The 5,258-nt window shown below is 52.0% G+C and overlaps 1 long non-coding RNA gene across 1 annotated transcript in view; it reads left to right on the forward strand.

Moving 5' to 3' along the window:
* The first annotated feature begins 674 nt into the window (after nt 1-674).
* Nucleotides 675-5,258, forward strand: part of LOC115300417 — a 9,820-nt gene continuing 5,236 nt past the window's right edge. The window contains exons 1-2 of the long non-coding RNA XR_003912638.1: nt 675-874; nt 2,918-3,005. This is a non-coding gene — a long non-coding RNA (uncharacterized LOC115300417). The remainder of the gene's footprint in view (nt 875-2,917; nt 3,006-5,258) is intronic.

Below are 5,258 nucleotides of genomic sequence, written 5' to 3' on the forward strand. Positions count from 1 at the left end.
CTGGAGATTCCTTCTACAACTGGAAAGTCTCCCAGGCTTTTTGGTTTTCAAGACTCCCTTATTCAGGAAATCCCAGGAAGGAGAGAGCCCAGGGTGTCTGGGGGGAGGAAGGTCTCAGGAACATGACTGAGGGTGCACAGGTCAGAGTTCCAAGTCACTCACCCAAAAGGCAAGAACTGGATCTGCGAGTGCAAGTGACAAGGGGCAGCTTTAGTGTCAAAAAAGAAGGGAAGATCATTCCTTTGAATATAGCTCTCAGAATGTGGAAAAGACTACTGCCGAGAGTGAGTGCCCTGTCAGTAGAGGCATTTAAGCAGAGATTTGAGAGCACTCAGTGGGGAATGAGATAGAGGACCCCGCAATGAGCTAAGAAGGAAGACCTGGGCCTGGGAGTTCTGCTTGGTCCTAGGAAGGCAGCAACTCAGGAGGGAGGCAGGCGCCCAGGGAAGGAGGAAAGGACTGCCAAAGGGGAGGCTGACGGAGCCCGCGCCTTGCTCTGCCGAATTCACGGTTTTGCCAAGGGCAGTCCCAGTCTCTTGGGCCGCTTTGGGGCCCAGAGCCTGGAACTGTGCGCTCTCCACGCTCTCAGGCAGTTACTTGGGCAAACACTCTCGCGCCCAAGAGCGTCAATGACGCCGCCGCGGACCCTCCAGGGATCTCCTGCGCTCGGGAGCCTCCTGCCCGGCCACCAGCAGAGGGCAGGAGAGACACGCAGATGCCAAACTGCACAGTCCTTAGCCAAGCTTCTCCACTGGGGAAACTGGGTCACTTGGTCCTGCCAGGCGGCAAACGTCCCGAGCGGGTGGGCATCGGCGCATCCGGGTCTCTGGACTGGTGGAAGTAGCCCCCGCTTGCAGAAGGAAGGATGAGATCGGTAATACGGAGGGCTTAAGGCTAGGTGGGGGAAGGCTGGAGGGATCTCTTCCCAGCAGCCGGCGTCCTGGGGTTCGACACACCCCCAGACCACCGCCTAGAGAAGAGAGGATGGGCAGGGAGGGGTGGGGGGTTGCTTCAGAAAGAACCTTGACCTCATTAAGGAATCTGAGGCTCTCTTTAAAGCTGGGTTGAAATTGCCATTTGCAGGTGGGGGGGTGCTAACTGGCTGGACATGAGTCAGTGGACACTAGACCTGACAGCTCAGTGCTTGGGGGGCAGGTTTGGAGTCAGATTTGTTTGTGTGCTGGTTTTGCCACCTCTACATTGCAGGACCTTGGCCAAGTCATTTTCATACCTGGTTATTTTTCCATAAACTGGGAGCATTATTATAAAGATGAAGTGGAAGAATGATGGGAGTATGTTCTTTCTTCCCCTCCACCCCCCCACTCCTGGTGGGCACCATCTGCCATGGATAACAATGGAAGCAGAAGCCCTCGGAACATGGCTGTGTGGAAAGGATGCCCACAGTGGTGTTCTCAGTCTTGGCAGGGTGAGAGCATTCCGAAGGGATGATGTCACGGGAAGAGAGAGATGCGGGAAGGCCTCTCCCCACCCTCTTCTTCATCCCACAACACCCTGTTCCAGGGAGAGTCCAGGGCCTGGGGAAGGCTGTGGTCTCTTGAGATCTTTGAGGGTTGACAAATCAGGGAGGTGGAACAGACCTGGAAGGAGAGGGGCCTCAGGATAGAGTGGGAAACACCCACTATTGAAACCAGTTCCTCCTGTGGACCCTGTGAGGGTAGAAGGGCCACTTGAACTTGAAGTCAAGGACCCATTTAGGCATTCTTTCAGATTGTCTTCTCCATGCATCTGCAGTAAGGACTGCGCTACCCCTCCCTCTCCAGTAGAGGGATGGTGGGTGCTGATGCTTCCACGCTTGCTGGCTGTTAATCAGAAAGGAGTCTTGGAGGAGGAATTTGAACCCCCTGGTTTTACTGAGTAAAAAGAAAAAAAACTAAAACACTGAGGCTCAGAGAAAGGAGACAGGGAAAGGAAAGTTCTTGCCCTTGTCAATTGCTTCTAGAATCTTCATCTGTCATTGGAGAAAGTGGCTGGATCTCTAGAGTGAGGTGCCCAAATCTAGGAGTCTCTTCCTCTTTTTGAGGTCCTCCCTACTTCACCTCTAGCCACTTCTGCCATTATCCCTGAGGCTAGACTCTAGGGCTCCAAGGAGCAGCCATTGTTTCTGAGGTTGAGGGGGACCAAGCTGCATTATTCAATAAAACCAGCTGAGTTGAAATCGCAGCACTGCCATGTGCTAGCTGTGAGACCTTGGGCAAAATACTTCCTATACCAAGCCTCAGTTTCTTCATCTATAAAATGGGGACAGCAATAGTATTTTCCTTATAGATACTATTCTTTCTAGTCCCTCTTAATCTGAGACTGGAAGCAAGAAAAAACTAAAGAGCCTTCTTTTTCTTAGAGAAAGTCTAACTCAAGACCCCAAAGAAAAGAAGTGGAAGCCAGAAATTGGAATCTTTTAGCCCTGGGAGCTTTTGGGTGGTAGGAATAGCCCAGGGCTCTGGCCCTGCATAGCTCTGCCCCCAGATTGCAGTGCGACTGTTTCCTGGTTGCTGTGCCTCTCTGGACCTCAGTATCTTCCTCTGGATGATGGAGCGGTTGGGCATGATGAGCTCCAAGGTCCCTGAAGGCCTGCACCCCCTGACACTCTAGCCAAAGAGCTGGGCCCTCATTCTTTGGGCTGCAGCCCAGGCCTCACACAGCCACAGCAGCTAAAGAGGTAGCACTTTACTGGGCTCTGGCCCACTTCCCAGAGGAGGTCACCCAGCCCCAGGGAAGACCCTGGTTTGCTGGTTTGGATGCTGAGAAGGCCCAGGCAACAGAGACATTGGCCTATTGGCATCTGGTTCCAGCCAAAGCTTTTCAGGGAAGGATGAGGAGGAGCAGCAGCAGGGCTGGCAGGAGCCGTGAAAAAACAGCCTGGAGCTCACGGTCTGTGGCCTTGCTTTGAAATCCACAGCCTCTGCAGGCCGCCTGGGACACTTGAAGGCCAGAAAGGAAACAATGGCCAGGGGCCCAGGGGAAGCCTCCTGTTTGAAAAGGCCCAGGTAAGGAATGGATTCTGTCTGAGGGGAAAAGTGTTGGCCGGAGGAGGTACTCCCAAGGCAAACAAGCAAGGGGCCAAAGCAGGGGCCCCCGTCACTGACTCAGTCAATAAGCAGGGGTTGACATGTCCTCTGTGTGAGGCAGCAGGTGGAGGCTGTGGGGGCATCATTGGAGGGGTCAGACAGGGTTGGCTTGAAGGACTTCCTGATCATTGGAGAACATATATGGTGCGGGCCACAAACACGTGGTGGGGGAGGAGAAACAACCCCAAGGGGCTCCGAGGTCTCCCAGGACATGCCTGTCGGCAGGAGACAGTTTGGGTTTCCCTTGGGCAGCGAATCATACTGAAAACCCTCCTCATTCATTTAGGAGTCCACATGCCAGGCATCCATGAGTCTGCAAAGTCAGAGTCATGTGTTGATTTGTCTCAAGTCCCTGGATAGTGGTGGGATCATGGCCATTCTTGTTTGTAAACAGCAAAACAAGGACTAGTGAGAAGTGCCTCAGCCGAGTCACCTGGCTTCTGAGGTATGTCCAACTATCTTCCAATCTTATGTCATTCTAATAAGAGGCCAGCTCCCACTGTCTTCTCACTGGCTTGTAGCAAGGCATCCCAGCTCCCCATCCTGTGTAGACTGGGCAGATTTTGCCAGAAATGTGGACATTTCCAGGGAAAATCTGCTCCTCTGGTGGCCTGCCCCACTGTAAGTGACAAAACAGCTTAGTAATTACTGGGTCAGTGGGAGAATTCCCAGCTGCCCCCTCCTTCCACAGATACTTCAGCTTGGGACCTATGTCCTGGACCTTGATGCCTCCATTTCCGTTTGGCAACTACACTCCAGGACTTCTTGGTGACTCTTGTAGAGAAACCCCCCTGGTGGGGAGCGCTGTAGAGCCAGGCTGAGCCCCCTGGAGTTCTGGTGAAGGCCTCTCAGTAACCACATAACCTGGAGCAAATTTTGGAACCTGAGCCTGGGCACCCTCATGTGTTAAAATGATGAAAACCAAGCAGGCTAACCCAAACTTACAGCTTGGTTCTGAGAATTGAGTGAATTAGCCTGTGTAAGGCCATCTTTACTCTACGAAGATATTTAATAAATACTATTCCTAGCCCCTGTAGGAGTGAGGGCCTTTGTGGTAAGAAGGAAGATTATGGGAGCAAAAATCACTGAGCACTTAGAACATGCCGACTGCTGTGCTCAATCCTTTTCTTCACCTGTACCATCTCAGTTAAGTTTCCCAATGCTGCTCTGAGGCAGGTGGTATGTATCTCCCCATTTTGCAGATGGAGAGTCTGAGGCTCCAAGATGTTAGGTTACTTGCCCAAGGTTGTCGTGATCAAGTCTGACCCAGAGCCCAAGAACCAAACACCTAAGATTCTCCGCAACAATGTCCACTTTGGTGCAATGACTGCAGGTCCTTCCCTGAAATAGGTGCTCGTTACATCTTTAGGGTTTTTTGTTTAGGTAAGCAAGACAGTCCTGCAGGGGTCTTACCGTCCTGCAGGGGTCTTTCCGTCCTTCACACGAACAGTCACTTCTCCTTCTCCGTGTTCAGAACACTGTGGTTATATGTTTCTCCCTTACACTTCAGTGTATTATGTGTATTTGCACATCTGTCTCTGACACTAGGGGGTCGCTCTTTGAGAGCGCAGACGGAATCTCGCCTTATTTCTCTTTGTTTCCTTGCCAAGTAGCTATTACCCAAAGTGCTTTGCATACCTCAGGCTTTTGAGAAATGTTAGTTGATGAGAGGTATGTGTTAGGCAGGGTAAGTAGACAGCATGACAGACCTGGAGTCAGAATCTTTACTCTGAGTGACGATGTGACCCTGTGCAAGCCAGTCAATCTCTCTGGGCCTCCTCAGTTTCCTCACCTCTAAAATGGAACAACCGTATCTACCAATGACGTGCTGTGAGGATGAGGGTAAAAAATGAGGGCAAAGCATTTACAGGGCACCTGGTGCATACTATACACACTCAGCAAATGATCTGCATGATGCCGCTGAGGGGCGGAGACTGGACGAGGTGGATGGTGGTGAGGAAAGATGGAGGGAGGCCCGGGAGACGTGCAGAAACGAGGCCGCTGCTACTTCTCAGGGCAGGATGGAATGGAGATAGATAACAAGGAAAGAGATATTTTAAGGAAAGTTCAGTCAAATGGAGAGGAGCCAGCAAAATGAGTAGAAGGCTGCTGGGATGAGGGGGAAAGGAATTGGCCAGAAGCAAGAGAAACCTGCGGGGGGGGGGGGGGGGG

This window comes from Suricata suricatta, chromosome 8 (genome assembly GCF_006229205.1).
Source record: "Suricata suricatta isolate VVHF042 chromosome 8, meerkat_22Aug2017_6uvM2_HiC, whole genome shotgun sequence".
Lineage (NCBI taxonomy): Eukaryota > Metazoa > Chordata > Mammalia > Carnivora > Herpestidae > Suricata > Suricata suricatta.